This window comes from Eptesicus fuscus, chromosome 10, assembly GCF_027574615.1.
Source record: "Eptesicus fuscus isolate TK198812 chromosome 10, DD_ASM_mEF_20220401, whole genome shotgun sequence".
NCBI classification, from domain to species: domain Eukaryota; kingdom Metazoa; phylum Chordata; class Mammalia; order Chiroptera; family Vespertilionidae; genus Eptesicus; species Eptesicus fuscus.
This window is the reverse complement of record NC_072482.1, coordinates 78718418-78743622: the sequence shown is the minus strand read 5'-3', so window position 1 is coordinate 78743622 and position 25205 is coordinate 78718418. Positions and strand designations below refer to the sequence as shown.

The 25205-nt window shown below is 41.4% G+C and overlaps 1 protein-coding gene and 1 pseudogene across 1 annotated transcript in view; one reads left to right on the top strand and one right to left on the bottom strand.

The window, feature by feature from the left end:
- The window catches only part of ARHGAP18 (Rho GTPase activating protein 18), a 123327-nt gene that overhangs the window by 64790 nt on the left and 33332 nt on the right, over positions 1–25205 (bottom strand). The gene's annotated exons all lie outside the window — the stretch shown is intronic.
- LOC103283204 (60S ribosomal protein L10a-like) lies at positions 1452–2093 on the top strand (annotated as a pseudogene).

The following is a 25205-nucleotide window of genomic DNA, read 5'->3' as shown; positions in this document are numbered from 1 at the left end:
AACCATCATACCATACCTCTTTAAAATGCATAGAAACCTTTTCCGATGCATTTTCTAAGATATGGTTTTTCACACTGGAGTATAACTTCAATACACCAGGTGTGTGTGTTTTTTTAACTGTTTTGAAGATGTTTACAATTTTTTAAATATCTTAAAAATTCACTCTGCTTTTCCATCTATATTACCTTTATGCTGGAAAAAAAAAAAAACAGCATGAATTTCTGATGTGTAGATTTTTCTTTTTCATTTTGGCAGGGATATTAAAGAAGTAATCACTGCCATAAAGGGATGGTGCCGCTGTTAATACTCTGTAATAGCCCTGTCCATCAGAATACACTGAATTTGAATGACTATGAAGAGCTGCAGCCTATGAATGACCCAAGTCATTTTCCCCCCTTGGAAGTGAATGCCTACTATTGTTTAGCTGAAAGCAGTAATTATTAGAAGTGGCTCTGACAACCAGGAAGAAAGAGCGCTGACAAAGCCTGGAGGTAGTAAGAAGTTGATTAGAAAGCAGTGTCACACTGGCCTCTCCTCACACCCAGGCAGCTTTCAGAAACCCCGGAAAGGATTCCACATCTCTTCTCTCCCACCCAATTGCTATAGTTTTAAAACTATATTGTTAATTTTCATACTTCAAGTAAACTTACTTTTACTTTTTGCATACATTACCCCTTTGATTTAGAGGGAACAATAAAACTTATTCGTTATTGCTTTCAGCTTTCTTTTTCTTTAAAAATAAAACTCACTTCACATCTGTATAGCACTTAATAGTCTTTCAAAGTGTCTACCCAATTTTGACTCACAGCAAAACAATGAGCAAATGAACTGATTATTCTCTTAAAAATGCAACATTGCCTAAGCGAAACTGACAGAAGCAGCCCATTAGTGACCCTGTTGGGAGATAGCTTTGATAACTTGGCATTATCCCTCCTACAGAAAATTATGGCAAAACCAATTTATATGAAAACATCACCAAAATAGGGATATAGGCAGTGAGCACCACCCAAGTCTAGTAGCAAGAAATAAGGCAAAGTACAAGACAGAAAGTCATATGGGAGAGTCAGTTGGCAGTCAAGGTAAGTTGGAAACACTCCCTTCCCATTTATATGTAGACACAGGGTGCATAAAGGGGAAATTATGGGCTATCATTGGCCACCAGACATAGGTCTTCTCTAGTTCTGGGTAGAAGTGAGATCCTCTTTGTTCCCCAAATCTCTCTCATGAGGCCGTTCTTCCTCTTCAGTTGGGGACAACAGTAGCCAAATGGGAACCAAGGGATCTGAATGTCAAGTCTTCTTCCAAAACAAAGGATGAAAGTATCTGCAGTGGGGCTTTGACATAAAAGGTCAAGATCTTGGAACATTGGTTCAGAGCATAAGCGATTGTGTTTGCATATGCACTTAAATTATCTATCACACTCTTTTCCGGTCTGGGGGCCACAAGGAACCATGAGCAGCAGAGTTTCCCAGGACACCCTCTATGAGGTGGTCCTGCACGGGAACCAGCGCAAGCTCTGGAAGTTTTTGGACACTGGGGACTGCAGATCAGCTTGAAGAACTATGAACCTCAGAAGGACAAACACTTCTCGGGCACTATCTGGCTTAGGTCCATTCCCCACCCCAAATTCTCTGTATGTGTTCCAGGGGAGCAGCAGCACTGTGAGGGGGCCAGGCCATGGATATCCCCACATGGACATTGAGGTGCTGAAGAAAGTCAATAAGAATAAGAAACTGGTCAAGAAGCTAGCCAAGAAGTATAATGTCTTTTTGGCTTCAGCGTCTCTAATCAATCAGATCCCATGAATTCCTGGGCCCGGATCTGAATAACCTTGGCATGTTCTCATCCTTGCTGACTCACAATAGGAACGTGGTGGCCAACTCGATGGAAGAAAATCCATGATCACGTTCCAGATGAAGAAGGCGCTGTATCAAGCAGTGGCTGTTGGCCACGTGAAAATGACAGACGATGAGCTTGTGTACAACATTCACATAGCTGTCAATTTCCTGGTGTCATCGCTCAAAAAGAACTAGCAGAATGTCCAGGCTTTATACATCAAGAACACCATGGGCAAGGCCCAGCAACTGCACTGAGGCACTGCTTAATGAACCATACTGTGGTTTATCGATCACCAGCAATTGCATCCACCTGACACGCTGTACTGAGAAGATGGAGGGAAGCTATATGTAGTCAGGAATTGGGACCAACGGGGCCGGGAAATAGAACCAGGAGCCCAACTAGGCGAAGTTACTAAGTTATTAACTGGGTGTGTGTAGGAGACATAAGCTTTAAAATGTATGGATATTGCTAAGATGGGCAGTTTGCAGATAACCAATCAGGAGCTAGCAAGGCTGTCTCCACCCCTTAAATTAAAAGCACACTTGCTTCCTCTTTTCTCTCCTCCCGCTCCCCACGCCCCCCTCACACATAGCGCAATGGATACCTGACATTCCTGTTATGGGGGAACGCATCCCTGTGCCCATGTGGCTTATGGCCATGAGGGCCTCCACACATGGACTATTAGACTTTAATTAGCTTGGACACTAAACTATTCCCAACTGTAATATGGAAAGGAAGCTCTGGACACTGACCTGCTCCTGGAACCCCAGCCGCACATTTTCCAGGACTGGCCTCTCCCAATAAACTTTGGTTCCATTAATTGTTTTTGTCCACAATTTCATTCAAGACAAGAACTTGGACTCAACACCCTACAATTTTGGTATCAGTTCCTTCCAGTTCATCTCCAAACTCTTTCCATTTCTTGCTCTGGTCAGTTAGAGAGCTACCTGGAGATTAGACACCAGCAGCTACTTTGCATTCCAAGCTTGGGCTCTCCAGGTGGATCTGTGTCCACTTAATTTGGCATTACTTAATTTCATAACTTGGTACCTTTCTTCATGGGGGCTGGAATAAAGAAAGACATTTTCTCCCTTCTGTTTCTCCACAGCCCTCACCACATCCTGTGCTGATATTCACACTTGTCTCTCTACCCCTAAATCCTGTGTTCCTTGGGGCAGGTGTCTTTCATATGGTATCCCCAGATTCAGCAAAGGTCTTGCCATAACCGATGCTTGGGGACTGTTCAATTAATCATTGCTGCCTCTAAAACAACAATTTCTAACGTGTTTTTTTATTTATTTACTTGCACAAAATTATAAAGGAATAATACGGGGACATGAAAAGTAGATAGTAAAGAATCAGTCATCAGAAAGCCCTAAAAGGTCATTGATAAGTAATTGTTCTATGCATCTGTAACTCTTGGGTGTTTAGTTTGAAAGCAGACTTCCTTGTCAGGGAGTAGAAAAATACAGAAGAAAGGGCTGGTTTCAAATCAGACTGTATCTAATATTAAGTCACAAACAAGCACTGGCATACAGTTTGTTAAGATGCATTCCCTGGTTCCATCAGGTCAACTCAATCTCTAAAACAAATTTTAAACTCTTTGTTGGATGCCTACTATATATTGAGCACCTTACCTGAGATGTCTATTCAACCAAGCTATTCAAATGTTTGCCAGAAGATAGACCATACATGACACTAACACCAGGTACAGGTGGAATTTTCCAGTTCCTTACTGAACTAGTGGCTTAGACAACTGTCCAGCATGGGCCTCTGGGTCATGACCTCTTCTTTAGAATCAACTCTAACACGCTTCAGGCCCTGCTGTGGTATACCATTCCTTCCCCAGTAAAATTTCACTTCCTCTCTCACTGCCACTGCTACCCCCTCGCCTCCACCTCATCCCCTGCTCAATCATTTCCATAGGTTCAGACCAGTAATTGGAGGTTGCCTCCCTAACTCATCCTGAGATCCCTCCCTCTCCCTCAGTTTCCCACAGTCCTCCTGGGGTTTGCACTCACTGGTCCATTAGTAAGGCTGTTCTTTCCTGAGCTGGAGTCCAGCTTCCTCACCACAACTGGCTATACCTGGTTCTTGTTTCACAAAGTCATGGGGCTTCAAAGGTAGTAGTTATCAGCATCCAAAATTTTCGCCAAGTTTTTATCCATTTACTTTTATTGCTTCTGACAAGTCACATTTTTTGCCTTTTCCATTGCAAATCTGTGCTCCTCTGTTCTTTCTGAGAAATCAAAGTCCTCAACACATTTTCAGAGGTGAAGTGAAGAAAAGGATTCACTAATGAAGACCAAGAGTCTTTCCATCTTCTCTGATACATTTGAACCCATCATTCAAAAGTCCCCTGTCATGCCGTCTATTAGTTTGGAATCTCATTATTACAATTTACCAATATGCCTTAGACCCACATTAATACAAACAGATAAGTTTTTGCCCGCCAGTGTGCAACTCTCTCACATACTAAATGTAACATACTTCAAGATCTGGAACCCAGAATAGATGTTTTACTGTTGGCCAGAAGTTTCATTTGAGGTGCTGACTGAATACAAGTTGACAAATTACAATTTTATGACATCCCCCTAGTTCACGAAGTTACTATTGATTTATAGTGTCTGCCATCATATGGGTTCTAACAGAATATTTGTCGATATCACACACAAAATATAAACATTAATATCTTTTAACTTAATTTTGGAATAGTACTGGATATAATAATGGTTTTACTTATTTCCTATGGGCAAATTTTTTGCCTTTTCATAAGACTTTTATATACATACTGTGGTCGGGTGCACGAAATAAATTCATGCATGGGGGAGGGGGGGTGGTGAGGAGGGTGTCCCTCAGCCCAGCCTGCACCCTCTCCAATCTGGGACCCCTCAGGGAATGTCTGACTGCCCTCTCGCAATCCGGACCGCTGGCTCCTAACCACTCACCTACCTGCCTGCCTAATTGCCCCTAGCCATTCTGCCTGCCGACCTGTTCACCCCCAACTGTCCCCCTCACCAGCCTGCTTGCCCCTAACTGCCCCCCCTGCCGGCCTGTTCGCCCCAACTGCCCCCCACTGCCGGCCTGATCACCCGCAACTGCCCTCCCCTCCTAGCCTGATCACCCCTAACCGCTTCTACCTTGGCCCCGCCACTATGGCTTTGTTCAGAAGGACATCTGGAAGGTCTCCCGGAAGGTCTCCTGGTCTAATTAGCATATTACCCTTTCATTAGTATAGATTAACACCAACTTTTCTATGCTAATAAAAACATGGACAAAAGGCAAAATTAGGTGAAAAAAAAACATTTTGGTAATAACTAAAGCTAAGTAAGTGCGCATATTATGGAAGAGATGTGGGCGTTATTACCAGACTCTTCTTAGTTCTTTGTGACTATTTATTGCAATAAGTAGAGAAATCATCTCCCATATCAGTGAGGCCATAGAGGCATAAAGGCAACCTTCCACCAGCCAGCAAAAGGCAGACCACAGATAAACAGTGGAAGACAACATTAAAAGTGAAAGGATATCTGTGTTTCAAGAATATCAATGAAAAGAGAGAGGATATTTAAAGATTATTTCAAAGTAATGCTGGTGAATGTAACAGTAGAACAATTGGAAGCAGCAACGACAGCCTGGCAAATCCTGCGCAGGAAAAGAGAAAGCTGCTTCACGTGGACTGCAAAGTGTCATTTCAGGGAGAGCTCCACATGACCTTCAAATACTATAACGCTCCACCGATAAGGACTGAAGGCCAGGGAGCATTTTATAGGCCAGGTGCTAAAAGGCAGCTCTACGGAGAAGATGGAGAGGGTGGAGAAATAATTTCCAGCTAATCAAATAATTTAGTCAAGCTCAGAAACAATTCACCCATAACATTTTCCTCTACATGTCTTTAGCAAGTCAGTAACAAAGTAGAATATGTGGATATTACAGGATAGTTTTTTCCCTTTTTAAATGAGATTATCTAAGGCTGCTTTTTCCTTCGTATATTTTAGAATCTGAGCTGACCCAACACGAAACAGATGGGAATGCAAGTAGCCTAAAAGATACATGAAATACAAAAAAGAACGTGGGAAACTCAAGGCAATTTCCAATTGTAAAATTCTGCTTGGGGGTGAGGACTTTAAGCTTAACATTAGAGGGGGGGAACCAAAACAAAATAAAAATCCCACAAAAACAAGTGTTTTCAGCAAAAGTCACAGACTCTCTGCTCAGAGGATAGGACCGGGGCTCACAAGGCAGTGACCACGAGGCATGGGCAAGGGTTATATGGAAAGAAATCGTGAAAACCTCAGTGGGTGAGGGAGCAAATGCAGACAACAAAGAAAAAAATAATTTAATAAGTAAAGATAACTAAGGCTGTTCCTTAGCATTACCACATACTCTAGCACAGTCACGGACATCTGGAGCTCTGGTAAATGCCACCCACAGCCACATCAAATTCCGGGAGGATTAAATCTCCCCACCTGGAAGGTTCTGTAACTGTCCGTTTAATTCCTATCCTGGTCACCTTCGGAACCCTTAAGTCTCAGGCTCACCACCAAGCTTATGCTAGCCTATTGTTCACCTGCTGCATACATGGGACAGCAAAATTCTCCTGTATCCAGAAGCAATATGGCATTTGGTTCCAAAATGCCATTCCATGTGGGAACTGAAACAGGCTAAGAAGTCCACATGCAGTTAATGACCTTGAGAGTTTCCTCCCAAGGCTATTAGCACTCTATAAAAAGCCGATGCTTAATCAATATCCAACTCAAAGATTTCCACCTCCAGTCATCCTCTGCCACACCTCTAGTTCGCTCCTCCCTTTCCATTGCTCCATACCTGGACTCTCCTTTATGCCCATTACCCACCAAAGAAACAATCCAGGTTGTTTGATTTCTTTTTTTTTTTTTTCCTTAACAAAACCTGCTGGATCACCTTTCTGAGCCCCACATTCTGCATTGGCCAAGACTCCTGGGATCTCACATCGCAGGTAGGTCTGATTCCCCTACCCTTCTCCTTACCAGCAAAGACAAGTGGGAGAAAGAACTGTTGTCTCAGGAAGCTAACACTGCAGAAAATATCAGCCATTGGGGCTGTTGAAAAGAGAAGAGAGCCTCTAGAAACAAGAACAGAGTCTAAATTTAAATTCTAAAAGGAGAAGGTGAAAGAATTAGGAGAAGGCAGTACGCCCAGGGCAAAAGGCCACATTTGTGCAGTGGGTACCAAAGCCATGGTAATCAGGGTGGGTGATGGCATCAAAGATGAACTTCCTTTACTGTCTTGCCAGGATAACTCTTCAGAAAGACCCAGATAGTTAGATACTCTACAGTAAAGATCCAAGACTAAAACCATTTTTTTTTCTTTGTTTTCTTGTTTGTTTTTTTAACTTCAATGTTAGAGAGCTAACTATTAAGGGTTCCCATCTCATAAAGGACTTTAGTTACTTGCTGAAGCTGGTTCTATAAAGTAAAATACATAACTTTTATATTTGTGAAACTCTTAAGTATATGCCAACCAATCTAAAACAGGCATGTTAATTTCTGAGTCCAATAGCTTTGTGAATAGAAAGTTTCATTGAACAACAATCCCCACATTTATTCGTTAGTCTTCCTCCATTATGGATGTTGGTCAAAATGCTGTCAGTTTTGTTTTTGAAAATCATTGTGGTTATGGTTTCACAATCAAATGAATCCACATAAGGAAGTATATTTTCTATTTCAGGTACGGAAGCGGACACTGGAAAGACCCCGGGAGTTGGAGTGCAGTCAATACATCAATGTTTTGGTGGAGTGATGCTATGGAGCTTGGGTTCTTGTTTGTTAATAATAAACAGCTAACTAAGTTGTGATTCATACATTCATTCAACAAATATTGACTCCTCGTTAACTGTGAGGTACTAAACGTGTTGATGTCCAAGGTCCAAAGAAGCACAGGTCTTCACCTCTGATCCCCAAAAGTCCATATTGTAATGGAGATAAATCATGTAGGAAAATAACAATACACGGCAGCACTGGCTTCATGCTATGTGGGTGGTACAGACACAGCAGGCGCTATAGTGCTCACTTCCACTGAAACAGAGGCAGGCACAGATGCCAGAAAGGGTAACAAATGTTTGCAGCCCTGTGAGAGGTTTAGAAGGGAGATTCCAGGCCCTTGCTATACCTCATCCTAATTTTATCAAGCTCTCTCCAGACCCAACAATGTCTTCCTGTTATTTGATTCAACTTTACTTTCCTCTAATTTAAGTCCATTTCCTCTGAGCAAATAAAGAATTAATCAGTGTCCTATTTATATTAACCCCTTTGCTGGGAAGAGCTTTAAGTCAGTTCTTTGCTATACCTTGAATTGGCCAATGACTATCAGTCCTTTATTTTTCCTTCTATATTTTACAAAGTGGTGTCTTGGAAATATAGACTAATATGGATATATATATATATATATATATATATATATATATATATATCCTGTGAGTACACATTCTTAATAGCATCTGAATTATGAAGAACTACCTACAGGTAACAGCATATAATCTTTGGTTTGAAATTTTCCCTTTGGGTCTTTTTTGGATTGGCTCTGCAAGTAAACCATCCAGGCTGATGCTCATTTTAAAAACAAGTACCTGTTTAGGCCCTCGTGGGTGGTCCTTGGCACAGCCACCAAAGTTAGAAACCTAATCATAAATGCTTTTTCTTCCTCACTAAAGAGAAGTGAGCACTATTATTGTTTCCTATGCTTCTGCCTTCTTTTTTTAAAAAGCCTTTGCTGATCATTTGCATTAATATTATGCTAATAAAAGTAAGGGGATGCTAACTAATTCAGTCTCTTCAGAAGCAACTAAGGATCAGAGACAGAGAGAGGGAGAGAGAGGCAATTTACATATTTTCATGATTGGAGTGAATTGGCGTTTAAATACTTGTCACCATTTCTGAAGAATAATAACACACGTTGGGCCAGCCTGGGCAGAAGTAATTTCTCCAGTGGAACCATCTAAAGCCCAACCATTTCAAGAGACATTCTGTTTCTAAGTATGCATCTCAGATGACAAGGATGAGCATTCAAACACAGGGCAGCCATCTGCATCATAAATAGATTTCAGTTCCTCCCTGCAAAAGGAATTCATTTACTGCTGAAGGCCATTCACTTTCACTTCTGAGTGCTTATTCCTCAAAAAGCTTCCAAGTATTGTGAGAACAATGATTAAAAGAGGATCTTTCCATCTGCACTGCATTAGACTACAAGACAGCCCCTCCTGCAAAACTAGCTTTGCATAATTCATTGTGCCATTGTACACGCTAATCAGTGAATGGCAATAAGCTATGGAGTGAGTACAGAGGAGGAAAGAGAGACGGACACGTATTGGCTCCCTTCTAGGTGCTCACCTAGCTCTCACTTTTGGCTGCTCTCCATGAATCATAGTACATGTACCCTCACCTTATCTCCAATAGGTTCTTAATCACACCTGAAGTGCTGTCGTCATTTTTAGTGCATATTAATGTCCCAAGAAAGAGTATTTCCTAGGTGATTATCACCCGATAGTGTAGAAGAGAAAATTCTACTGGGAGACAAGAGAACTTGGGCCGTCTCCAGCTCTACTGTTCCTTGTGGGCGCATGACGGATACATTCACCCTACAAAAAGGAGGATAATACCTCGCCTCTTCCAGTCCTAAAAATTATATAAGTCTCATCTGTTCACACTGATTTTCACCTATAAAGCCTTCATTTAACCTGCCACTTCACCTTAGTGTTGCATTTTTCAAAGATGGAGAAATTAAGGTGAGGTGGGGAAAGGCCTCTCTAGGTTCCCTCACTTGCCCCTCAACCATCGCAGCTTCACATTGATTTGTTTGTTATTTGGAAATCCATTTAAGCAGGAAAAGGAATCTATGGATACAGAAATTTCAAAAAACAACTGCTTTCGGCATCTCAAGTTCACATTAAAAACTTTTAAAGTTATACGCTTTAAACACTGAAAAATTAATTAAGCAGATGGTTTTCATGATGATATGTATGCAATGTATATGATCTTTAAACCAGAAACAGTAGTGAGAAATTATGTGGGCAGTAGGGTTAAAGCCAGGGGGCAAATTTTATACTAAAATTTCTCACTTTCCATTTCTGATTACTCCCTAGAACATGGTAAAAATAAATAGAAAAACATTTTGAGTTTTATATTTATAGATGACATAAATGTATAGGTGGCATATGGTAAGGTCCCTAAGACTCAGTTTGATAGTTCAACAGGAATGGAAAGAATTGTCTCACAAGGCACTACAACGTGAACTGGATTCAATTGTAGTGTCTTCCCATAAAATGATCTTACTTTCCAATCTATAACTCATAGCAATTGACAACTTCAACCAACTCATTAAATAATTGACAGAATCTTAGCAGGAAATCTTCCTGAGTAGTTTTGACTGTGACAGTAAATTGCTTTACACCAGTGCTACCCAAATAAAATAAAATAAAATAAAATAAAATAAAATAAAATAAAATAAAATAAAATAAAATAAAATAAAAGGCAAGCCTCGAAGGTGATGAGCTCAGTTTGGACCTGCTGAATTTAAAATAAGTGGGAGACCCCTGAGTGACATCAGGATACCTACAGCTCACACCATCTTCCCTGAGATTCATTTGTCTACCTCTGTGCCTTAATCAACGATCCTTCAGGTGCAATGTGTTCCCAGGACCAGCAGCACCAGCATCGAGAGGCAGAATCTCAGACCCCTTCCGGGATCTGCTGAATCCCAGTCTGCATTCGCCCATGATTCCCAGGTGTCTCCTAAGTACACTCAAGATCAGCAGCTCTTGACACAGGTACTGCCTGGAGGGAGGATAATTTTAGAAGGCATCCACCCATACAGGGAGTGGCAATGAGCTCACAGGAAACAAAGCAGTTTAAACAGGATAAAAGAATCTGTGGGGCTGGAGGAAGAGGTTTCACCTTTGGAATTTAAAAAGAATCATCATAAAGGTAAACAATGGCTCTCTTTTTTTTAAAGGACATTAAATAAAAACTGAACCAAGAAGAAAAGGAGGAAGAAATGAAGGAAACAAACTTTTGAAAAATAATGAAAAAACCACAATGGCGAATCCATATTTAAGCTGTAAAGAACTTCTATTTAGCCCTGGCCAGTAGCTCAGATGGTTGGAGCGTCATCCGTAAACCAAAAGAGTTCAGGTGCGATCCTACAAAGCAATGTTTCTCTCTCTCTCCCTTCCTCTCTCTCTAAAATCAATAAAAACATATCTTCGGGTGAGGATTAAAAAAAAACCACACACAACACTTTTATTTAAACCCAAAACATTAATTTGAAAGAATATATGTACACCTATGCTTATTGCAGCATTATTTACAATAGTCAAAATTTGGAATCACCCAAGTGCCCATCAGTAGATGACTAGATTAAAAAAAAAAATTATGGTACATTTACACAACAGAATACTACTCAGCCATAAAAAAGAAGGAAACCTTACCTTTTGGGACAGCATGGATGGACCTGGAGAGCATTATGCTAAGTGAAACAAGCCAGTCAGAGAAAGGCAAGTACCATATGATTTCACTCATATGTGAAATCTAGCGAACTTAAATAAACTTGCAAACAAAATAGAAACAGACTCATAGATAGAGAACAGACTGACAGCTGTCAGAAGGGAAGGGGGATTAGGAGCTTGGCAAAAAATCTGAAGGGATTAAGCAAAAAAAAATTTTCAGACACAGACAACAATATGGTGATTCCCAGAGGGAAAGGTGGTGGGAGGAGGTAGAAGAGGGTAAAGTGGGGATAAATGGTGACGGAAGAAGACTTGACTTAGGGTGGTGAATGCACAATACAATATACAGATAACTTATTATAGAACTGTCTACCTGAAACCTATATAATTTTATTAACCAATGTCACCCCAATAAATTCAATTAAAAAATAAAAACAAATCGGAGTACTTTATTTTAATAAAAATAAAACTTCTATTTATGTTTAAAATAAACTCATATTAATGTTCCTGAATATTCAAGGATGCTGAACAACAAATTCATTTGTTGAAAAGCAAATTAGATGGGAGTGGAGGAAGAATAAATGGAAACTTGGCGGCCACTACTTGCTGGGCAGAGGGCAGCAGAACCAAGAGAGAATCAGAAGGCCTGAGTGCTAGGCTGGCTTCCCCAGGCAGGCACCTCACCTGCACGCCAGTCTACCCAGCTGTGTGATAAGAGGTCTAGAGAACAAGACATTCTCTTCTCAGATTCTCCAGCTGAGACTGGCGATGATTAAACTGGCAAAAGGTGAGATTCACTTTTTGCCTCCAAAGACTCCCTGACAAGAACATGAAGAGTGTTCCATTCCCCACCCTCAGCCCACTGCAACTGCCTCATCCCACCAGCTCACCCAGTGAACAACTTTCCTGAAGTTTCGTTCAGAATCCAACAGCTACGCAGAGCTGATTTCCAGCCTACCGAGCCGTCTTCTGTGCCCTGTCTCCCAGGTGACACTGACGTCCCTGGCTGGGTTGCCACGCACACACCAAGGAACACACCCAGGAGGCTGAGGCCTTGCAACCAAGAGCCCCTCCCACGACCTGTGCAGGCCGCTGCTCAGTGAGGGGCGAGACCTGCTTCTGAATGCTTCTGGCCAGATGCCAAGTGATTAAATACCACTGTGCATCATTAGCATTCCATGTAAAAGCCTTAAAATCTTTTTTAGAATTTGGTCTTACCACAGGTCACAGCAGCAGAGCTGGGAATAGCACGCTGTGCTTTCATGTGGGGAGCATGCACAGGAATACAAATATGGCAGGAGATGAAAGCGCAGCAGACAGACAAGGACAGGCTGCTCTTTCAGCAGCAGGAGCCCCGCTGAATGGCCATCAGGGCACCATGCCTACTTCTCGGCAACTTGGAACACAGTGTAAACCCGCACTCTCCTTCTGAAGAGAGTGCAATTTGTCTATTGCCATCCTCTTGCCTTAAATGATGCTCCAAGATGGATCTGGAGAGGTGGTTTGTTCTTCCAGAGCAGATGCCCTTCACATTAGCATGTGAAAGCTACTAAAGCATCTCCTGCAATGAACTCTTCCCTCCACAGGAAGCTGCATCAGATGGTCCCCTCTGAGTGATAGCAAACACCCCTGTGCAACCCTTCTTTCTGGTCCAGTGTGCACGGGGTCACAGGCACATCTACCAGCCACATGGCCAGTGAGCTCTTCAGTTAACATCAGGATGCCTAACAGCTCACACCATCTTACATGCGATTCATTTGCCTTTACCTCTGCGCCTTTATCATGTGGTACCATTCAAACACAGGGGCACACAAACCCTGCCAACTTTTATTCCCAACACATCTCAGTTCCGACAGAGAAATTTAAAAGCCCCGGATCTGCTGGGAAATGGAGGAAATTCTCATGCTGTATTTCAAATGTAAATGCTAATTAAATTTTCATTATCTACGCCGCACAGTCGCTGCATTGTAAGAATAAAAGGAGCACTTGATCATTTGCCAGGAACAGCGATCACAACAAGACGAGGTAGTCACCACAATCAGCCCCAGTTGAAGGATGAGGAGACTGAGGCTCAGAGAAAGAAATCAACAGGACCAGGAAAGCCAGGACACAATCTAGGCCAAGTGGCCCCAGACCCCATGCTTCAGTCTCTATGGGAGAAAAGCATTTGAAACCTGTCCTCAGAAAGAGTCGAGTTATGATGCAGAGAGAGCTGGAATGAACCTAAGGATCGCTAAGTCAATTCATTGTTAACCAGTCTGAGCTGCACAGCCGGCCCAGGAGAGGAAGGGCAGTAAATCCATTGTCATTACCAATGTGCTAAAGACATAAGTGAGACATGCAAGCACTTCCATCTGTCTTCCTCTAACACAGGCTTTATTTTTTAAGAGCCAAAGAACTGGGTTCAAGTTCAGCCGAAACCCTCTGCATCCTTAGTTTACTAGGTCTCATAAAGTCCAGCCCTTAATTATTCAAATGTGAATCTGGCAAGGTAGAAAAATTGGATGCTTTGCCCAGTGACATACAGGTAGTTAGTTGCTGCACCAAATCTCTAAAAAGGTTTCTGTGTCCCAGCCAGTAAATAGCATAACCAACTACCCTCCATTAGGACAGATGGTATTATGACAGAGAAAACACATTACTCTCCAACTTTATCACCAGGGCAATAAAGTCAGGCAATAAATACTCTTTTATTGATAATTATTTTCCCTCTGTGAACTTTGAGAGCCTAACCCACTGATCCTTTGGCTAGTCTAAGGAACGATTAACCACAGTGTTACAACTTCATATATTTGCCAACATATTCTCACCTTTTGAAAATAACTCCTTTGGAAAGAATCAGGCTGTTAATATTGAGACTTTGAGACGTCACAAACTAGGAACCTTCAGGCTAGATCTGGCTGGCAGAAATGTCTGTTTGTCCAGCAGGTGCTTCAAATATTTTTAGATTGGCTTCCCACATTTTTCTCTTGCAACATGTCCTTCTGGGCAGTCAGCAGGTGCCATGAGGCTGGGTCCTATGAACAGGGGATATCGTTTTCCAACCCCAATTGGGAATCCAATATGAGGAGGGCTGACAAGTTATAAGTGGATTTTCAACTGTGCAGGTGGCCGACACCCCAACTCCCTGAAATTGTTCGAGGGTCAGCTGTACTTGCAGTTTGCCATAGTTCCCACCAGTCCTATCTGGATATTATGCTACCTGGTGGTCCTTGTGGGCACCTGGTTTTCAGTTTCTGCTTTCCTGCATCAATATTATGGCATTAAAATAACATGACCCACTATTTCAAACCCATCGCCAATGATTAATATCTAAATTCTGCATCAAAATAGGGCTCACTTTATCAAGAAGGAAGCGAATGTAGGAGGATGGCTGAGGGATATGACTGAACTGGGAGATTGGGTCCTGATTCTGATTCTTCCTCCATCAGGAAATAACTGTATTACTTTGATCAAGTCATCTAACCTCAATGGATCGTGGTTACTTCCTCATTTGTAAAATGGGCAAGTTGGGCTGGCTACTTAAGATTTTTATTTTTCCAACTGTAACATCCTGTAACATGTCTCTTATTCCAATCCTGCACAAATATAGGCATTTTTTCCCAGAAAGAGGGGTCTTAGCGCAGGGGGCACATAAGGGATTCTAGTTACATAAACCAGAATTTGATATATGGTTTCTGTATTTTTCATGAAATCTTAGGCAAGTTATCTAAAACTCTTTGCGCCTCAGTTTCCTCACATTCATTCATTTACTCAAAATAATTTATTGAGCATCTAATATGTAATGGGTACCTTCTAAATCCTGGGGATTCTGCAGGGAACAAAACAAAGTCCCTGCTCTCATGTAGAAGCCTACATTCTAGTGACAAGGAGACAGAAAGTAAGCAAATATTTATAATCTGTCAGATGGTAAGAAATGCTATGAAAATAAATTAAGTGGGTTAAGAGAATGGGAGAGGAGAGGTTGGTTGGATTATTAGAGATGGGAAGAGAAGACCTCTCTGATAAGACACTTGAGTAGAGATCTGGTGAAGTGGGGAGTAGGGGAGGTTTAGCCACGCAGCTATTTGTGTATAAATTGTTCCGGGCAAAATAAATTGGTAGAGATTGCTCTAGGAGTTATAAAAACTTAATGATGTGACTGGCAAGCAGAACTCCTGACAGCGTCCTGTGATGAGCTGCTTTCTCCCCTACTTCCACTCTCACCACTCCCCCTCCTCTAAACAGGTAGAGTCTTCAGGATGTACTGTCTGCCTTTACTCAACACCAAAGATAGCAAAGGAAAGCAGGTCAAGGGTGAGAAGACCTCACCTCTAATTCCATGTTCTAACCAATGACAATCTACGACTGTCAAATCCTATTTTTGAAAGAGCGCCAAATCCTTCTTCAGCTGTGTTCTGAGAAAAATGCTTTCATAATAAAGTACTCCAAAATACATACACGTAGTTAAAATTTATGATCTGCTCTCCTCGGAGAGTGGGAGACAAGCATAGAGGTTAACATCACAGTCTCCATGTCAGAAAAACCTGGATCACGTCCCAGCTCTCTGCTTGTTGCCTGTATGACCTTGGGCAAGATCTAAACTTCTCGGAATCGCAATCTCCATTTTTTCACCTGTGAACTGAGGAATAGCAATGTTAGCTCTTTTCAGAGTTGTGGTGATACTTGAATGAGCTTATGTTCATAAAACACGTGGAACTTTTTTGGCACAGAGGATAGTGCCCAGTGAGGAGTATCTATTTCTATCAGGTCTACGGTTTGCAAGTTACACACATCAATTCTGATTAAACAGAAGAAAGCTGTTTTAAAAGCTCACTGGCTGGCTCCCCAAATGTCCAGCAGCCAGGAATAATGTCCCAAATCTTGCCATGGAGTGGTCTGGGGACATTGGCACAGCAGACAATGTAATTCACACACACACACACACACACACACACACACACACACACACACACACACACACCATGCCTGCAACACCAGATACTGCCCTGTTTCTCAGTAAGAGGAGAGCTCTGCCTCCCAGCAAAGCTGGGGAAGGAAGGAAGGAAGGAAGGAACTCCCCAAGCCAGAATGAGAACTCAGATGCTGGACAGTCAAAAACATTGGCAGGTGCCCAATCCCACCACTATTGCAATATACACATCCTTTGGAGCATGTGCTAGTTTGCTCATGCGCCTTCCTCACCTAGAATGCCCCCGGTCCCTCACCGTACAGCCCAGCCCCATCCTGGAGGCTCCTGCTCTGGGAAGCCTTCCAGCCTGACTCCGCTGCCTGCTTCCGCTTTTCCCAGCTAATGCTCTTACAAGGGACCTCATTATAAACTGATTTACACCCTGACTATGCACACACCTTCACAAACAGACACAAATCCTTTGGGGAATACACAGGGTAGAGATTAAAAATAAATGCATATATGATTATAAATAACACTGCCTGGTTCACTAATCATTCCATGCGTGTCTATCTCAACCCACCAATGAGGCCATAACTCCTTGTTGACAGGCAACACCAGCCTTTTCTCCTGTACCTGTTAGGAGCCCATTTCCTGTTCTTTGCCAATGCTTAATACCTCCTCCTTTAAATCTGGGATAGAGCAAGCACAGTTTTTATATTGAGGGTCAAGTATCTAATGAATCTACACCTATTCTTTTGTTAGGAATAGATTCAAACTACCATATAGAATGGGAAAAGTAATTGGTGTCAACAAATTTCACAAAAGATTAAAGCACTGTAACTTACAATAATCACTTCATAAAATCATTTTTACTCCTTATTTTCAGATTTAAAAAACAACAACTCACTATCCTCCCACTCTGAAAAGTGGGGGAATCCCACACTGCCCCATTTTACCAAGGGGGAAACAACAAAACAGGCTGGTAGCTTTTTTCCCATGGAATAATATCCCCATCTTGTGGGCACTGTTGCTCAATGTTTTAAAAAAAATCCTGGTGACATTTTCAGAACTGTGACATCTATTAATACTGTTCAGTGTTAGATAGAATTAAACTACAACCCCTATTTGGCCCAGAAACCAGAAATCCCCTATGTCTTTAATAAATGCTTTCTGCACAGAGCACTTACAAACTTAAAACAATTAAAGGCCTACAATATTGAGGCAGGCATCAAACAGGTCTACAGAAAAAGAAAAGATATATATATATATTTGGATCCAGAGATACCTAAAGAGGAAGTCCTCCCATGAAAGGGTTCTCTCCTCCCAGTGAATAATAAACTCATTGAGGAAACATTTATTGAGTTTCAGGGTGTCTAGCACAGTGTTGGCTATTATACTCGGGCCAGGATGCGCCAAGCAGAAGGCAATACATAAGTGAAGGGCAAGGAGAAACTGACAAGAACACCAGTGGTTCCCAGCAGGCTCCTGACCGTGGGCAGGAGGCTGATAACGTCGGCCTGGGCTCTGGTCCAAGGGAAGCAAGGTTAGCAGGCATTCAGAATATGCGTGTGCAACAAAGATGAAAAACAAGAAGGGAGAGGAGGTGGTGAGACAATGGAACAATGGACAAGCAAGAGGAGGAAGCATCAGTAGTATCCTTTTCATCAAGGGGACGAAAGTGCATGTACATCTATCAAAAAGAAGTAAAACCAAAAAGTGAGAAAAGAGTCTGAGAACAGTTTTCATCTCTCTTTTCTGCACTTCAAATGCCCCTTGAGAATCTGAGCAAGTCTGCAACTCACAGGTTCCACATTTATTTAAAGTGCCCTTGTCACTTCCTCCCATCCTTTTGCGATAATTACCATGCAACAAGCTTATTTGGTCTTGCTTATATTCACTTTCCTTCATTCAGATAGTCTTTTAGTGGAGACAGGGGAATTGTGCTTCCCAAGCCAGACATGATGTCAACCCACTGTTTGCAGCCATCATTTGCTTCAGAACAACCTTTTCTGTTAAAGAAGGTTATCACTGCAATGTAGAGCGCATGTGCAGAATAAATGCAGCATCCTTAACCATTAGTCCCCAAACCATCCGTTCATCCAAATATTCACCAAAAATATGTACAAACACCCTAAATTCGTCAGGTTTCATCATCTCCAACTTCTCTCTTAAATCTCTTTGTTAACCATAAAAGGAGTCAGCACAAAGCAGCCTGGTCCAGTCTCCCATTCAAGACCCTCCGCTTCCCAAGCTTTTTGCCTCATCCAGACTGAGGTCCATCTCCCACTTCTCTCTTCAAGGACCCAACTGGTCCAATAACACTCGCTTGCCAAGCCCACCCCACCCAGGTACCTCTCCTGCCCCAGGAGCCTCCTCTGCACTCCTTCTCACACCCTCCCTACTTTTCCTAATGCCCACCACAGCCATGTGATGCAATCCCCAGTTCTAATGAGATCCCTGTCATGAAAGAGCCTGGTGTCGTAGGGACAAATGCAAGCTTCTAAAAAAACTTTTTCAATTATAATTGACATTCAATATTATATTAGTTTGGGTGTACAGCATAGTCAGACAATTATATAACTTACTAGAGGCCCGATGCACGAAATTTGTGCAAGTATAGGCCTTCCTTCCCCCAGCTGCCGGCACCAGCTTCCCTCCGGCACCTGTGACCCAGGCTTCCCTCACAGCCCCGGCTTTGTCCAGAAGGATGTCCAGTCTAATTAGCATATTTCGCTTTTATTATTATAGATGAGGTGATCCCCCCGATAATTCTAGTACCCACCTAGCACCATACATAATTATTACCATATTATTATGTTCCCTATGCTGTACTTTACATACCCATGACTATGCTATAACCACCAATCTGTACTTCTTAATCCCTTCACCTTATTCACTGAGTTCCCCAACCCCCATCCCACCTGGCAACTACCAGTTTGTTCTCTGTACTTAAGAGTTGTTGTTTTTTCATTTATTTTGTTCTTTAGATTCCACATGCAAGTGAAATCATAAGCTATTTGTCTTTCCCTGTCTAACTTATTTCACTTAGCACAATATCTTCTAGGGCCATCCATGCTGTTGCAAATGGTAAGATTTCATTCTTTTTTATGGCCAAGTAATATTTCATTGTATATATAGGGTGTCCCCCAAAAATGTATACACATTTTGAATAATTATTAATTCCAATGGGTTAAATCTGACAAGCAAGAAATATAATTAAACTATTAGCTGTTAGATGTGCATACATTTTTTGGGGAAACCCTGTATATATCACATCTTCTTTATCCCTCTGTCTATAGATGGGTACTTGGGTTGCTTCCATACCTTGGATATTGTAGATAATATGGCAATGAGTATAGGGATGCATATATATTTTTGAATTAGTGTTTTGGAACAAATGCAGGCTTAATTCCAACAACCCTGCCACTCACTGCACGTAGAAACTTGGGCAAACCATCTAACCTCTCTAAACCTCCCTTTCCTTACTGTCAAAATAAAATAACAATACCTACCTTGCATGGCTGCTATGAGGATTGGAAATAATTTATGTAAATGGCCAAATGCTACAAAGTAAATACTCAATAAATGAGGATTGTGATTTTAAAAGGAAACAAGACTGTGAGTGCATCAAGTCCAGAGAAATGAGCAAGCACACGATTGGTTGGCTGTTGCACAAGCTGTGGACTCCTGGGGAGCAGGGTCCATCCTTCTCCATGAACTCAGTGCTCCAACCACCACACCTCACACTCAATGGGCACTCTTTAAAGAGCAACAGAAAAAAAAAATGACTAAAATAACATGCACCAAAATGTTAACATAACTATCTTCGGTACTGGTTTTTTGTTTGTTTGTTTTGTGTGTTTTTTCTAAATATTTTTTATTGATGTCAGAGAGGAAGGGAGAGGGAGAGAGAGAAAGAAACATCAATAATAAGAGAGAATCATTGATCGGCTGCCTCCTGCATGCCCCCTACTGGGGATTGAGCCTGAAACCCGGGCATGTGCCCTGACCGGGTGTCCAACCACAGACCTCCTGGTGCATGGGACAATGCTCAACCAATTGAGCCACACCGGCCAGGCAGCACAATGTTATAATTTAAAAATAAAATAAAAATTCCAGAAGAAAGGGATACAGTAGTGGGTAGCCAAATTATTTGAAAAACCTCTTACATGACCTACTTCACATCAAAAGGAGAATCATCCAGATGCAACTAACAATATGAGTGTGAAGTCATAACTCCTATATTTTGAATGCCCTGCCCCCACTGAGCCCTCCACTCAAGGCTCCCCTCCTCTCTGGATTGCCAAGCCAACAGACCCTTCTTCCTGTCATCCCATCCTCCCTCGTCAGCAGGAACCTGGTTCTCCTCAAAGGTCCCTCATGTCCCTCCCCTCCAGATAGGTCTCAACCTCTTCAGCCCTCCTAGAGTCACAAGAAACTCCTGATTTCCACCCAGTACCCATCCTGATGCTGTCTGTTTTTAACACTTCCCAGTATACACATACTTCTTCAAATCATAATATTCATGAAGCCATAGTATTTTAGAAATGTCAGAAGTTAGAGACGTCAGAGATCCTCTAATTAAGTGGTCCTTAACCTTAACAGACTTGCCCTTCACAAAATAGACATTTTATCAACTTCACCATTATTATACTGAAGTGACATTCAGATAATTTATCTCTACATAACTTTAATAAGATAGATGTGTGAATGTACATAAGCCCTTCAGCATATTAGGAGAAATAAAGAAATATAATTCAAAGATTATGCATTTTAATAAGTGAATTGGTGCTTAGATACTAAAAGACATAAAGAGGGGGTCAACTGCTCATATCTACTAGTAATGAATGTGTTTAGATTTGGGGGGGGGACAAGATCAGAAAACACTCCTCATTTAAAAAAATATAGAATATAAGAGAATAACAAAGGGACAGGTGGCACATGGAATTAAAAACTTGAGTAAAGAAAAGAAGAGATGAGACATTTTAATATGGCATCCTTCAGAAATGCCCACTGGGTCATTCTAAAGCCATAAAGGACAGCAGACAATTCTGTTTGGCAGAACTCTTTTGAAACTGTAGGATGTCTAACACAGCTGGGACCTTCCCTACAAACAATGAGACAGCAAAAAACACTCCCCCAAATTTCCAAAATGCCATTGAAAGAGCAACATTGCCCCCGCTGAGAAGCAGATACAATTCAGCTTTCTTCATCCTCATTTTGTTTTTGAGAACACAGAGGCCCTAAGAGGTTCGGTGATTACACTCACAGCAAGTTACTGCCGATGACACAGCTGGTTTCAGAAATAAGTCTCATAATCACCACACACACCTACACACACACACACACACACACACACACACACACACACAGGCACGCATATGCACATGTGCCCCCCCACACACACTCTTCTCTACTTACTCTCTTGCCTACTCAGCTCAGGTTTTTCACCCCTGCCCTCTGTAATCATCGCCCTTAGAATTTTAACATCTGTGTCGCTCTGACCCCACACTTCACACCTCTTCCTTAATTATGCATGCTCACTTATCCCCATTGCACATCAAGTCTCATTAATGGTCAAAGCCTGCGTCTTATTAACTCAAGTCACAAAGCTCTCTAATTCACGGTTCCCCTTCCTGAAGCATGACCAACCTGTTCACTCTCTTTGGGACTTTCCAGTTCCCAGCCAGCCCATTCTGTCAGTCTTTCTTCCTTCCCACATCTCACTCTCTCAACACAGCTCCCTCAGCTTTGCCCATCCTACCTACCTTCACTCTCGCTCTCATGCTTTTCCTTAGTCCTCCCTGCACAGGACTGCAGAGTATGTGAATGTCCACACCTCAGCAGACCTGAGACACTTCATATTCATTAGTAACTATATAATCTATGCAAAGTAGTCCCGTCTAGCCACTGGAAAATGTCCTTCCATGGCTGTCCCACATCTCCTGAGCCCGTCCCTGGTTCAATGTACCTACAGAATAAAGGACCTTTACAATAATCTGGCAAAGGCTATGAGGTTGTCTCTGCCAATTACGTCTCTGTTCATGCTGTATGTCCAAGTGGAATGCCCTCTTTTTTGAAAAACCAAGTTTTATATTTCCTTTAAAATCTGGTTCTAGTTAATATCCTCAATAAAGCTTTCAAGCTCTAGGCCATATGGATCTTTTAATTCTCAAATTATTAATGACAGGTTTGCAGAGATGAAAGAAATTTTTAGATGACCTAGTCAAATCATTTTATTTTGCAGATGAAGGAACTGGGACTCTGAGGTGAGGAAACAGTTTCTGGTCATATAACTGGCTGTTTGCAGACAAGGCTGCAACTCAGGTCTCTCCCTTCCTGCCCAGTTTCTTTCAAATATACCAATGAGTAATTTAATAACATTTATGTACCTTTGAAAAACCAGAATGTTTTTCCTTTAAACAACTTTTTAAAATTATTATTATTATTATTATTATTATTATTAGAGAGAGAGAGTGATAGAAACATTGTTGAGAGAGAAGCATCAATCAGCTACCTCTGGCAATCGCCCCCCCCCCCCCCCGAGAGAGAGAGAGAGAGAGAGAGAGAGAGAGAGAGAGAGAGAGAAACATTGTTGAGAGAGAAGCATTGATCAGCTGCCTCTGGGAATCCCCCCTCCCCCACTGGGGATCAAGCCCTAAACATGGCCATGTGTCCTGTTTAGGGAATCAAACCTGTGACCTCTTGGTGCATGGGATGATGTTCAAACAAATGAGCCACACCAACTAGACTAAACAACTTTTTTTAAATTATTATTATTGATCTTAGAAAAAGGAAGGGAGGGGGAGAGAGAAACATTGATGTGAGAGAATCATTGATTATCTCCTGTATGCGCCCTGACTGGAGATTGAACCCTCAACCTGGGTATGTGTCCTGACCATATGTATATAGGACGATGCTCCAACCAACTGAACCACACTGGCCAGGGCTGAAATGTTTTTCTTTAAACACATACTTCTGGATACATTTTAGAAAAATAATTACATTATGCTTCACATTGCCATTTATTCAGTACTTATAAATGGAAATATTTTTATTTGCTACATATTTTCATACTACATGGAAATTTAATGCGAATGTGTGTATGTGTCATGCCACTTAATCAGCTCCGACTCCTGGCGACCCTGTGCCTGGGTGATGTCCACAATGATCTGTTCTCAACAGCCCTGCTCGGCTCCTGTAGACTCCTGCCTATGGCTTCTTTTATGGAGTCACTCCATCTCACATTTGGTCTTCCTCTTTCCTGCCGCCTTCTATGTTTCCCGGCATTATTGTCTTTTCCAATAAACCCCTGCCTTCTCGTGATGTGCCCGAAGTAGGATAGCTTCAGTCCAGTTCCTATTTCCCTTGTTCATTTCAATTTTTTTTCAAGTCAAAAACTATCTCCAGCTTGCTTTCCAGGACAATAGAACCATGCCAAAAAAAAATCTTCAATGGAGTAGCAAAAGAATGTCCCAAGTGACGTGTTTAAGTTTTACATCATTTCGGATTCAAACCAGGTTTAGTTTACAAGTGTTTTTCCTCTTTATTTTATGACTAACTAGGAAGGATGGAGTAAAGAAAATCACAATGTTGTATCTGAAATTATTTTTTACATTTCCAAAAGTGTGCCTTGCACACCTTAATTATTGTTAATTAATTGGCAATGATTAGCACACTTTTAAAACTCACAATCTCTGTCTCTTTGCAATTTTTCAGCCCTCCAACCATTTATGTAGTAAACATCTAGGATGGCCACATTAGTCTATTGCCATTCTTTTCATGAACTTACTTTTACTCTCTGCTTTTTTTAAATTAATGGACCATCAGTTGACTTCTTTTGATGATATCGGAAGAGAAGACCACACCCAAAATCCAGACACATTTCAGACCTCCAGGTACAGAATGCACTTCCCCAGCCTTGAAAATCTGAGGTTTCCATCCTTTGAAGAACTTCTACCCTTTCAAGCTATTTTATGCTCGATTGTATGTGGAAAAGGAAAGTGGGTATTCTCCCAAATCCACTCGGCTGAATGACAAAATAGGGGAAGGTTTCAAAGATACTGGCTCAAATTTCATTTTCTTAATCTCTTAGACCCACAGAGTAATTCACACACACACACACACACACACACACACACACACACACACACACACCTCTTTGAAAAAAGGTGTTAGTCACTGATTGGTTTTTAGCTTCTCCCCAACTGCCTTAAGCTTTTAATCTCTCCTTTCTCATTAAAGAAATTCACCTTACTGAAGTATTTTATAAACTGTCTAAAAATTTCAATTAGCTTTTTTTTAATCTACATGAAAAGTGTCAGTGAAATTTTCATTATTACAACCATCCAATATTGAAGCAAATTAGTGTAAGATGTTAGCTAGGCAGGTGATACGCAGGAAGCTCTGTAATACATGTCTATTACAGGAGCGAGGCCATGGGCTGGCTGCCTGGCTCTATTATTAACTATGTAATCTTAAATATATCACTTATCTCTCTGGTTTACTTCCTTCCTTATAAATCAAGGGAGTATAGAATGTGAACATGATACCTTAAACATAATGTTTAAGGTGTTTACAAAAAATTACAGCAATTACAAAAAAATAGTAATATATTTCTGTAACATACCTAAATGAAGAATATATATTTGGCCCCTCAATAGAGGCTTTGCCTAAGAGCTAAACTATGAATCCCTTTTGCTTATAACACCAGCTCATTATCACATATTAAGTGCGGCCAATTGAATCTACAAATAATTCACAAGTTTTATTGTCATAAGGTGTCACTTCTACTTTTTATTTTAAAAATTTTGACAAATTGCTAGTAAGAGAGCAAAATAGTCAAGAGGGAAGAGAATAACAATGATCCCAATAGCTTGCACTCACTGAGCTCTCACCAGCAGCCAGGTGCTCTTGAAAGGTTTGCACAGGTAATACCTTGCCAATAAGGAGGAGAGCTCTCCCTGGGCACTAGGTGATGCACCTTCAGCTTAT